Here is a 14,031-nt window from a genome sequence, read left to right as displayed (position 1 = left end):
CTTAAAAAGAAGGTTTGGTTCCATGTTCTTGCTAATTTTGATGTTTAATTTCTATCTTTATCCACACTAATGCATTATGAGCTTCCATAGGGCGACGAAGATGTGTTGGAGAAGAAGGTTGATATTGGTTTAGAGGAGCCAATAGATGTCGTTGACGATGAGGACGTCACAGAGATAGAACCGTTTCTCATTCAACGACCACACGTTCGGCCCGCCCGTAAGAAGCGTGCAAGTGTTTACCTATCAACCCCATTCACAACTCTACCTAAACGGTCTGTGACATCAACCACCAGCACCTCTCAATCTGAACCAATTGTTTATGATCCTATGCACAAAATACTTGACGTCCATTTAGATAGACTTCGAGCTTGGATTACAGACAAGCGTACAGACGATGAGGTGCGTGAAACCTTTCATGGGAAAAAATCGAAGGTTTTTTTCAGAGACTTGTTTATGTGTCGCCGGTGGTTGGCGGATGAGGTAAGGGATTATCTTATCATTTATGCCATTGTAATTTTTCATTGTTATGGTTCTATACATTTACTGCTTACTTTTGTTTCTATTAGTATTTGGATGCACTTTTTCTTTTCATTCGCTTGAAGGTTAAGGCAGTCGGGATACCTTCTTCTCAGAACTTCACAACTGCAGACACAATCTTTATGGTTTGGAATCGTCACGTTACTTTATGTATGTATTTGCGTTTGATATTTGTCTTTCGGTCTGATATTTGTCTTTGTATGTTTTTCTTTGCAGCGCATTTTAGTTGCGAAGTGGCCCCTATACAAAGAATGTATTAAAGAGAATCGCCCGTTTGACTGGGACGAAGAGTATAGGTTGGTTGACTATGTTGTCGGGTCAAAAAAGGACTTCCAAGATCCTTGGGCAAGTGTTGATTACGTTTACTCTCCATTCAATGTCCATGGCAACCATTGGGTTCTATTATGCTTGGATTTGGTAAGTTGTCAAGTGAAGGTATGGGATTCGCTTCCGTCACTTACAACTGCCGAAGAGATGAAAAACATATTACTGCCCATTTGAGAGTTGGTGCCAAAGTTGTTAGATAGTACTGGCTTCTTTGATAGGAGAGGTAGATCATCGACATACAAGGAACCTTGGCCAGTTGTCATTGTTGACTCAATTCCACTTCAACGAAATAATAGTGATTGTGACGTATTCACAATTAAGTATTTTGAGTACATAGCTGCTGGTGTTGGTTTAGATACATTATGTCAAGAAAACATGTCCTACTTTAGAAAACAATTAGCATTTCAATTATGGACCAACACGCCTATGTATTGAAATATTTACATAAATCACAAGTATCAATTGGCTTTTCGATTATTCTCTATATTGCATTTCAATTAGTATCAATTGACATTTCAATTAGTAGTATCGATTATTCTCTATGTTGCAAAACTACTTGTAGCTAAACGATCGCTTAATATTTTTTATGATTTTAAGAAGATCGTTAAGACTTTTCTAAACGATCGTGTAAAGATACGTGCACGATCCTTTACATTAGTGTCATACATATAAACAATCGCTTAATACTCTTCACCTGAACGTTTAAACATCGTTTATTAAGAACATCGTTTAGACATCACTTATTAAGAAGATCGTTTAGACATCGTTTATTAAGAAGATCGTTTAGACTTTACTAAACGATCGTTTAGACTTTACTAAACGATCGCTTAATATTTTGACGCTTATTAAGAAGATCGTTTAGACTTTACTAAACGATCGCTTAAACATATGTGCGCGATGAATATTTCTCTACACGAATATTTTGTGATATGTATCTAAACGAATACAAATATTAACTCAAATATTCTTTCTCAATTTTGGCGTCGTTTAATTGAAAATATCACAAGGTATTTATTTTATAACAAAGTTTAAAATTATAATATGTTATTTTCTCTATAAAAATTACATAAAAAATAATATAAACGAATAAAAATATTAACTCAAAAGTACAAGATTGAAATATATATTTTTTTATTTAGCAAAAGTATTTATTCCCCCAAAGTTCCAGCACATATTGTTGTCTAAACAGTTTCATGTTTGGCACAGTTAGACAACCAAGGTCACTACCAGTTACAAGGCATTCAACAAATTTAGAACAGAAAATTCCACAATCCAATGAACGACCTTTCTGTAATGTGGTCTTCGATCTGCGTATTGACCAAGGGCCATATGTGAAATGATCTGAATGGAGGTTGACTCCAATTGCAATTGCGAGTGAGGCGATGCATCGTGCAGGCATTTGAAGAGCTTCATCAACAAGTTTCTGCTCAACATAATTTGGCATTGAGTCGAACACGTAGCTCTTGCATTTTCTCATATCAGCTGCAATAGCCAACCAGTGTTCTTTTATGTTGATGCAGCTAATCACGTAGTTGACATCTCCCCACCCAGGTATTTGGTCGTAATCACCAACAGCTGTGTTGAAATAGTATTCCACATCTTTTTCTGTCCATATAGTTAGGTGTGTTGTTGGGTCTGTCCATTCAGCTTTCTTATTATCTGGTGTCACCAGATGAGTATCGAAAATATGGTTCCAAACAATGCAGTCTGGTTTATTGATTCCAAGCTTGAAGAACAAATCAAAAAATTTAGTCAGAATATGATGATGCAGTTTAACTTCTATACAAAAAAAATTAAAGAATAACAACTTACTAGAAACGAGGAATGTAATATTTTAAAAGAACGCTTGCAAAGGTGCTTGAGATGCAACATTTTATTCTGCAAGTGGCATAATAGCAAATCCAATGTCTAGAAAGAAAAAATAAACGATCGTTTAGTGAATGAAAAGAGAGTATAAGCGATCGCTTAAGAAATGTACATGTGATCGTTTACTTACTAAGCGATCGTGTAATATTAACTTAACGATCGTTTAGTTAATAGAAGCGATCGTTTAGTTAATAGAAGCGATCGTTTAGTTAATATAAGCGATCGTTTAGTTAATAGAAGCGATCGTTTTGGAAGAGTACTTACGTCTCCATGTACCCATGTGTTTTCTTCAAGCTGTCTGAAAAAGTCTTTCTTTCTGGTTGTGGAGACTAATTTCCTTTGTTCATGGGTTGTTTTTCTTGATCTTTTCCATTGTAAGTATTCCTTCCATAATTTTGGATCCACTTGCCACATCGGATTATATCTATCTACTTCTCTGATTTCCACATCTGGGACAGGTCTTGTAGATTCTGATATGATCTGAGTAGATGTTGTGTGCGGATTACCTTATTCATCTTCATCTTGCACCATTTTATTTTCTATTTTACATAGCTTTCTTCTCTTTATTGGTTTTTCTTGTTCATCTTTATCAGGCACAGTTACTGGTTCATTTTCAACCAAAGTAACTGCTTCATCATTTTTTTGAATCTCAACCTGTTTTTTTGTTGTTTCCTGCAATGTAATCGTATTAAACAAGTAACAAACTATTAATTCAAACTACTACAAATTTGTTGTGTATACATACCAGTTGAGATTCTTCATTTACAATTTGTACAGTTTGATCCAATGGAGCCAATTCACAAAGTGCAAGAGGTTAGCTCATAGTAATCATTTGTGGCAGGTCTGTTTCTTTCTGAATTTTATCACTTAGACTATCTGATATATCTCTTATAGTCATTAGCAAGTCTGCATCCCTACCGTCTATGCTTATATCACTACCACATTCCTGTTGATGTTTCCTAAACAAAATGAGAAAAAAAATGAGAATAAGAAAAAAAATACAATTGTTAGGTATCTATAAACTAGTAAACAATGAATGAAATGTTAACCTTTGGGTTTCCAATTGATGTTCAGTATGTTGTTGTTCAGTATGTTGTTCTTCAGTAGTGTTGTTCAGTATGTTGTTCTTGAACAACATACTCATTGTCATTCTGATCAGTATGATCATTCCCTTGATTTTTAGTTTGATTCTAATCAACAAATAAAAACGAACATAAAATTAAAAAAATAATGTATTGTTAAACGATCGTGTATATAAAAGTAAACGATCGCGTAACTTTGATAAACGACCGTCTATCAAAGTTATACGATCGTGTAACTAATGTATTATGAAAATAAATTTTACCTGGACCAATCTCTCCAGCATCTGCTTCATTTCATACAGCTCCAATGACTGCTTTGTGATTGTGTCATCCATCCTACAGACTATAGAAGTCAGTGTGGATAAATCCTTACGAACTTCTTTTATTTCCTTCTTCAGTTTCTTGTAGGATTTTGAATGACTTTGTTCTTCTTTGTCATTGGACTTCTTTGATCTGAAATGTTTCTTCTTGGTGATTGGATGCATTTCAGACTCGTCAGCCACTGTTTGACTTTGTTCTCTTTGAGGTGACAGTTGTTCTCTTTGTGGAGATGAGTCTGATTGCTCCAATGATTTGTTGTTCATTGCTCCAATGGATTCATCGTCCTCCATTTGCATGTTATCATCCCCTCGAATTCGACTCTCCATAAAAGCGTTCTCTTGGGTTGACATCTTCAGTTTAGGTTGAACAACAGTTGACAGTACTTCATAAGCCCACACCTACAACATTTAATAAGACTGTCGATCTTGTGCACTTGGCATGACACAGTGGCAGGGAAATACTTGTCGCTAGGTACAATCATCCTGAAAATATAGTTAATCGGAAAGTAATAAATTTAACAATCTGGAGAACTATATTGAAGACAGAAGTCGAATCCGAAACCCTAAACGCTTCACAATAGTAATTTAAGAACACAATGATAGTTTTTCAAGACAGAAGTCGAAACGTTTGAAATATAAAGAAAGGAAAAGTGTAACGTTATAGTAGGAAAAGTTCGGGAAAATACCTTTTGACGTTGACGAAAAATATGGACTGAGACAAAAATGGTCTGAGAGAACAATGGACTGAGAGAAAACGAAGGTGAGTGATCAGTGCGGTTGTGTATTGCGAAGTGACGAAAAACGAACGAAGAAGGCGGAACGTATATATCAATTGTTTTTACCAAAGGGGCAATATTGTAAATTCGCGTACTTTTTTTGAAATGTTGAATCGCGGTTGTAAACAATTCGCGGGTGTGTTTCGTTGTTTTAAAAAGATTGTTTAGTTTTTTTAAACAATCGTTTAGTTGTTTATAATCGATCGTTTAGTTAATTTCAAACGATTGATTGGTTGTTTTAAACGATCTTTTAGTTTTGTTTGACCGATCATTTAGTTTTGTTTAAATGATCGTTTAGTTGTTTTCAAACGATCGTTTGGTTGTTTTTACACGATGTTTTGGTTGTTTTTAATCGATCGTTTAGTTTTGTTCAACCGAACGTTTAGTTGTTATCAAACGATCGTTTACTTTAGTTTTGTTTAACCGATCGTTTGGTTGTTTTCAAACGATCGTTTGGTTGTTTTTAACCGATCGTTTAGTTATTTTTAAACGATCATTTAGATATTTTTAAACGAACGTTTAGTTATTTTTAAACGATTCTAAAACCAGTTTCTTGTGTTCCTAAATGAATAAGCCAATCGTTATTTTCGTCTTCTTCATCCATCTGGAAGCACAGAAAGTAAGAATGTTGGGACAAATCATTAAGAAAACACATCATTAACAAACATTCATTAATTAGTGTAATAATTAGTACATTGGTAGAGAAATTTCTAATCTTGTATGCTCGACTTGTCGGTATATGAAATTGGATTGGTACACGTTAATCTGTTGTGACCTATTTGTTTACACCGACCACACTTATGCAATTTCGGAGCTTCACCAACACTTGGAATCCTCTTTTTCTTCGGTCAACCAACTCTTTTGACTTCTTTCGGAGGTAAAACAGTCATATGTACGTAGTCTTCGCTTGTCTTCCAATCTGACTGATTCCCAACTGGGTAGACAGCCTCCGCATATGCAACCAACAAACATTCATTAGTGTAATAATTAGCACATAAACTATAAACATTTATGTTACGATACCGTGCTGCAGCAATGCCATGTGAGCATGGTAGTTGCTCAGCTTGAAACTCCTTGCAAGTGCATTCTTTAGTCTGAAGATTTACGACCTCCTCCTTATCTAAATCTTTGACATGAAATTGGTAACAGTCAATTGGGTTGACCTTCATTGTCAAAGCTACTTCTTGTTTCTTTTGAATAACTAACTCTGCCCATTTGGTCAATGTAGACGTCACTTTAATGCCTTCTTCTCGACGCTCCCAAAACCAACGTTGTAGCAAAGCTCGAACATTTTCAAGGAATGAAACAATAGGCAAATCTCTAGGTTCTTTCAGTATAGAATTCATGGACTCTATTATATTTGTTGTCATCATGTTATATCGTCTTCCTGGGCAGTGAACACGAGACCACCGTGCTATTCCAACATCATTTAAATATTTCCCTGAACCATTAGGAAATGCAAGAAGATGTCTCCACACTTCTACAAACGTTGATTCACGATATGTTCTCGATGCATTATAAAACAAAGTAGCAACCGTGTCATTCTTATATTTATCATGCAAATTTTGACTCAAATGTTGGACACAAAGGCCGTGGAATGCAGAGGGGAAAACTGATGAAATACCCTTGGAGAAGCATCTCTTCCGATCTGTCACAAAGCCTAGATTAGGCACCTCCCCTATTGCACCTTTCAATTTTTCTAAGAACCACTGTATTGAGTCATCTTTTTCTCTATCAACTACTCCAAAGGCTAGAGGATATATCTTATTGTTACCATGCAAACGGCCACTATGAACTGACCCCGATATTTGTTCTTAAGAAATGTTCCGTCCATGACTATGACCGGTCTAATGCAATTTAAGAATCCTCTAACACATGCACCAACAGCCATAAAAAGATATTTAAAGAAACGATCATCTTCGAGTTCCATGTGAAATATTGTACCTGGATTTGTAAATTTGAGTGCTTCACCATATCTACACAAAAGATTATATGACTCTTCAGGAGACCCTCGCACTCGTTCATATGCATTTTCTCTAGCACGCCATGCTTTCTCATAACTCATATTTATGACATAGTCTTGCCTCATGTCTTCTATGATATCACGTGGTTTGTATATGCGACCGGGTCTTGAATTTGGACTTTATTAATTCTCCAACAACCCAATATTTTGCTTGCCTATGGTCACGATTCAAAAACTCAAGAGAACATGAATGAACTTTCACATACTTTTTAATCTTGAATATATTTGAATCCTTTAGTCTAATCGCTCGGAATCTCCAACCACACTTCTTGTCGATGCATCTAACAAAAAGAACCTCTTTTGTAGACTTTTTTACTACAAACTGAAAAAAGTTTTTCATTGCCAACACACTTAATCTCATTGACAAATCTCTCTTGCAAAAAAAGATTTGTCCTACATCCAACTCTTCACTTGTAGAGCTTTCTTCGGACCACCCACTTCCTTTTGTCTTTAACTTCCGACTAGAGGAGCTGTAGTCAACTTTACCTTTTCCTTTGCAATCTTTTGTAGGAGCATCTCTTTGTTCTGGGATGTCAAACAATTCATTGTACATCTCAACTGACTCCCATGTAAAAGTATCATCTTTTGAATGATATGACTCATATGATTCCCATATAGCCGAATTGGTCCCTATCATGTTATCACACAAGCCAACCTGAACTTCACCAATATCAACTTCATTCTCATCTAATGTATCCATTCCAATTGGAAGATGAGGGTTTAAATTTTGAACTTGGTTGCTCCCAGATACTGAATTATAATCTTTGTTTAACACTTTCATGCTTCGGTTGCTTGTAGGCTCAAATGATAGGTATAGGGGGACCTCCAATGGATTTTCACTAAGAATATAGAACTTCAAATCACGGTCATTGCTTAACTCAAATGGAGGAGCTTCCTTTTCCCCTTTGATCTCATATATACATCTTATCTTTATGTCGAACTTTGTAGGGTCAACTTCTGCAAGGTCATATAATTCATACTGTAAATCTTTGTGCGTTATTTCCTTAGGGACAACAATGCCTTTTAACACTCCTCCTTCATATTTTCTTTGTCCCTCATCCCATGCACCACCGTGACGCACTAAAATCCGAACATGTGCCATCCTTAAACTATCTTAAGTAGTTTTGTATCTTCAAAAATTGATTTGAACTTAAGAACCTACAAGATTCGTGCAAGATGTAAAGAAATAACAAAAATAACTGCAAGATGTGTGCGGGCCTAAGAGAGTTACTAAACATGCAAAGAATAGCTCTACATGGATTAGGAGGTGTACCAATTTGATTTTGAAATAAATAGTGAAAGTTTGGAACGTGCGAGATAAAGCATGAGGGTCTAAGAGAGTTACTAAACATGCAAAGAATAGCTCTAAATGGATTAGGAGGTGTACCAAGTTGATTTTGAAATAAATAGTGAAAGTTTGGAACGTGCAAGATACGTGCGAGATACGTGCAAGATAAAAAAAATACGTGCGAGATAAAAAAACCTTCATTTCTTCTATTCCTATTGCTTACTCCTCCTCTATTTGATCCAACTAAATACTCGTCCTCTAGTTCAATTCATTTTTCACTACCCATTGAACTTTCTAAGAACCTAAAACCAAACTTTGACTAAACTAATTTACGGCAAATAGCACCAAATACCAGACAATTACGGATGAAAATAGCACCAAATACCCCAACCAAACATTTACTTACAGCAGATAAATTGAAAATCGGTTAGACATGAAACTCACCCAAATAAGAGAAAACGCTCGAAGTTGATTGAATGGTTCAAAGAGGAGCGACGAAATGCACTGGACAACGACCGACGAAGGGCAAGCAGCGAAGGGCAAGCGACGAAGGCCAAGCGACGATGGGTGGAGTAGGTTCAGGTGTTCTACGCGAAAGAAAAGAGAAGGGAAAGGAAACTATACGCGAAAGAGAAGGAATCGATCGTGGAGAGAAGGGAAAGCAAACGTGGAAGAGGGAAAGGAAAAGAAGGGCATTTTTGTCCATTCACACCCAAATTGTCCTAAAAGTCTTTCTTTTGAAAACTTGTCCCAAAATTCATTTAAACCTCTTTTTTTTAACCTATTTTTGGCAATTTCCCAAAAAAGTTTTATTGACAGTTAATTAAAGTCATGGTAAGAAAAATGATGATAGTTAAAAAGTGTCATAAATGATAAATAATGACATTTAATATCAGTCATAGAATATTAACAATGACTGTTATCCTCCGTCATAAAATGTAAACTATGACAATTATAAGCTATCATAAAATATAAACAATAACAGTTATTAACTGTCATTGAAACTAAATAATGACAGTTATTAATTGTCATCGAAACTAAATAATGACAGTTATACTCTATCATAAAACATAAACTGTGATAGTTATTAACTGTCATCATAACTAAATAATGACAGTTATAATTTACCATAAAATATTTCATTCGTGACAGTTATTATATGTCATGAAAACCACATTTCGTGACAGTTTTGTACAACTGTCATAAAATACTTTCCATGACTGTCACATCAATGACTGTAAAAAACTGTCATGAAAACCTTTAATGACAGCATTTAACTATCATTGTAGGCCCTTTTTCTACTAGTGAGAAGAAAGACTGAATGGCAAATCTGGAATATTTAAAAATTTGCTAACTTCATGGGCTTTGTTACACAGGCCGTAAATAGTTGTTGTTTTGTTTCATTTATGAAAATTACCTTTTTAAAAAAAATATTTAGAGAAAAGACCTTATATGACTATAATTTTATACAAATTTCTTGAATTCTTAATTGATTTAAGTAATAAGATTTGACTAATTTTATGGATCAATTTGACATTTTCATTAATTTTAAAGGTTACATATTAACTAAAATTGATATTTTTTCCATAAATATTTTGTAGTGCCTTTATTATTTATATTAAAACTTACATATTTATTCTATTAATTATTTAATATATTTGTTTTCATTTAATGTAGTTGTATTCATTTATTAGTTGATCCTATGTAAATATGGTATACAGTGAATATAGTTACAGTAATATTTTCAATCATCTCTCTCTTCCCCATTTCTTATCCTTCTGATGATCATCTCTCTCCATCCATTTTTTATTCTTCCGGTGAAGTATACTTATTATATTACATCCAATTTGCAATGTTTTCATAAATTGAAAGTTAATTTCATAATTTCTTATCGTGTCTAAAATTGTTTTGTCAGTTTAAATGAATCATTATATATCCGAATATGTTGTCGATAATACCGTACTTACAATGATATAAGTGAATTCTTCCTACATTAGTAAAGATTAATTATGTTCATTTTGATAGGAATATAGTTTTAATTTATAGCGATTATATTACATCCAATTCACAATGTTATTCATATATTTAAATATCATTTTAGAATTTTTTATAGTATATGAAGTCAATTTCGATTTGTGTTTGTTCATTATATACCGGTGCATATTGTGTATAATACGTTACAGTGATCACTATTACAAATTTGACCTTTTCTTTATATGCAAAGCACGTCAAAAAAGGTCGACCTTGATGGTTTTTGCCCATCAAGTAAGCAAATATCAAGAAAGTTCGACCATCAAGAAAACTATTTTTCTCCATGGTTAAAACATGTCGTTAAAAACCTTCTATTGACAGGTTTTACCAATCAGCAAAAGTATATTCTTGACGTTTTTTGCCCATCAACTATAACAACTTTAGAAAAAAAAAAATATGGGTCATTATGACTCTCCCATACATATAACACATGTAATTGACCTCAAACAAGCTCAAAAAACCTTAAAATACCAAAACATCAAATTATGCAAAATCCATTACATACAAATACAAACAACCCTACAAATTCTTTTCAACTACATAACCTGTACAACTCCGCAACAACTCCAAAACTCCAACAACTCAAAACTTCTAAATTCATAACTTCAAACAACTCCTGCAAACTCTTTTTAACTACACAACTACACAACTTCGCAACGACTCCAAAATTACAGAACTCACACAACTCTAGAACTTCAACAACTCAAGACTTCTAATTTCACAACTTCAAACAACTCATGCAAAATATCAACAATCACAAATATACTATTCATATCATGAGACCATATAATCGAAACGCAAGTAACACATACTTAACTTACTGAACATCTATCGAATAAACTATATAATTTTCATTAATCAACTATTGACCAATGTTTCTACAAAAAAAAAAAAAAAACATAATCCTGCAAAAATCCTATAAATATAAAAACTATCGATTCATTGCAATAAAAAACATGTATCAATGTAGCATTCTAGAAAGTCACAGTAATCAACTCTCACAGCATTCAATTTAGATTGAGTGGAAGATGCTTGTCTCATCAGCTGCAAACGAAATAAATGTAATGTAACAATTAGATTGTCTCAAGTGTAAGAATGATAGCACTAGAAGAAATCTGGTCTTTAATGTCGGGTGGAAAAATGAAAAATAAGCTTTAATGTCGGTTTTCAAAAGGCGGATGTTTAATGTCGGTTTAAAACCGACATTAAACATCATGTTTTTTAGAACCGACATTAAAGGTTTTTTAGAACCGACATTAACTATTAATCTATTTCACCAATAATGAAAGCCTAACATATTAATTAACCATTAGTTTCATTCTACCAATGAAATTAATGATCAATTAATATTTCCTTTCTATCCTTCCAAATTTTACAATGAATTCCTTTCTTATGAAAAAAACATAATGGTATATGAGAGTGTATAAAAAAAGATAGTGCTAGTTTCTAAAAAAAGAGTAAAAAAATTACCAACACTAACTTCTGGCTGAACAAAAAATTTAGAAGGATATTGTAATAATTCAAATTGTTACAACTCAAACCTTTATATTTTTTATGAAGAATTAGGTAAGTGAATACTAGTTTCCTAGTTATTATAAGAGGGGTAGATGCTTTAAGCCTCATTGTATTTTGGCCCAAAGGAAGCCTATGCGTTGAAGCTAAAACTTAGAATTCTCGTCAATCTTTTTTACTCGATGTATAGTTAACATTCTTTAATATTATAATTTTTCTTATTTCTAGTGAGTTTAAGGAAACTTGATGAACAGCCTGAGTGGTTAAAGGGAGGCAAGCTTCAAGACTATCAGCTTAAGGGTTTGAATTTTCTTGTTAATAGGTATATTTGTTATTTATTTATTATTTCTAGTGAGTTTAAGGAAACTTGATGAACAGCCTGGGTTTGTTTACATTTCATATTTTTTTTTTGCTTCTTTGTCATTTAAGTGATGTTGCTAATACAAAGTAGTGTATCAGAAGAAACAACATGAAGGGCTTTTGTGTAGTATATGTGGTGTAAACGAAAGTTAATGATTTTGGCTGTTAATTCCTCCCTTTTCAGGGGACCCTTTCTTTCTCCTATGAGTCCCCACAGGCTATAAAACTGCTTACTACTATGCTTGACATGTTTGTTTGCTAGTGCTTAAATGGTTTATTTTGATATTGCTTGTGTAAAACTATACATATTTCTTATTTAAGTTAACTCTATACATAAAGCTAAGCGATTGTGTAGATTGTGTAGATACTCGATCTATAGTTAACATTCTCGTCAATCGGTTGACTACTTTTTTACTCAATGATTGAAGTCATCAGATTGAAAGCTAAGCGATTGTGTAGATAGTTAGGCGATCGTTGAAGGTTGAAGACTGAGAAGGCGTTTAGGATTTCTTATTTAAGTCTTGTATTAGAATCTTGTTTCATGTACTATTGTAGAATGTATATATAAACACAATATTAAATTTTCATTTTGTGTATACAAATGTAAAAGATAAATATTATAGTTTCGAAAATAATATTAATTTTATTAATTTGTTGGAGCGAGAAAAAAATATTTATCTATATGGATTCAATGTTGGTTTATAAAAAATGGACAATAATACAACAATTAAATAAATATAAATTTCTAAAAATGGATAAAAACAAGCCTTTAATGTCGGTTTTAAACTGACATTATTAGCCTCTTTAATGTCGTTTTTAAACCGACATTAAAGCCCAACCGACATTAAAGGCCTTTAATAACGCTCGCAAAAATGTTGGTTGCCAAGTGACATTAAAGCCCTTTAATGTCGGTTTTAAACTGACATTAAAGGTCAGATTTCTTGTAGTGTAGCTATAAAAAATGGTGCAAGAAAATGCATACTCATCTCTAATTGTGACGTTGTTTTGCCTTACCATGTCTTGAATGAACTTCATAATATAGTATCCACATTCTGTACTGTCTGGTTATTAAGCACACTATACGCATACATATATTTTAAAATATATGTTAAAATAAAAATAAAGAATTAAATCGAATGCATATAATCAATAAAATAAAGTATGTGAATATGTTTTCAAAATTTATTGTAGAAATGTTATAGATAAACGTTTAAAAAATCAACACAATAAACTAGTATTAGAATAGATTTAAGATTTATTAGGAGTATAAAAATTAAAATTAAAAATTAAAAATAAAGCAATTAAAATTGAACAAACTCCAAATTTCACATGGTAGGGGCAACCAAAGCAAAACTCAACTATACCCTGAGATCATTTCTTCTGACAACTAGTCATGCGTCAAACTCCAATTTCAACTTATTCTACTCTTCCATTCCGTCTACCTTTTTATTTCTCATCCCGACCTTCACAAATTATAATCTCCATTTTCTATTTCTACATATATATTAAGAGTCATCTCCAACATCACTCATCAAATTACACACATATCCTTATCGAAATGTCACATAGCTTTGACTTTCTCATTTATTTAAAAAAAAAAAACTAACAGTAATAAATATAATTATGCAATGAAACTACCACTTAGATGTAGCGTGAATCCAAAATTTGTAATGTCTCTCCTATTCTCACTACCCAATAAATTTATATAGTTAATTACCATTAGTACAAATCATTTATAAAAAAAAAAAAAAAAAAAAAAGAATTCAAAGTTCTTATTCCTGTTTTATAAATGGGGTTATGGAAAAGAATGTTTTCCTAGTTTGCTCTTAAATTTTCGTAACTTTCATAAACTATAAATTTTACATACATCTTGCATGTTATGAACTAATTTAAATAAATAGAACATCAA

The sequence above is a fragment of the Cucumis melo genome, chromosome 7 (assembly GCF_025177605.1).
Source record: "Cucumis melo cultivar AY chromosome 7, USDA_Cmelo_AY_1.0, whole genome shotgun sequence".
Classification (NCBI taxonomy): Eukaryota; Viridiplantae; Streptophyta; class Magnoliopsida; order Cucurbitales; family Cucurbitaceae; genus Cucumis; species Cucumis melo.
Note: the sequence above shows the minus strand (reverse complement) of the source record.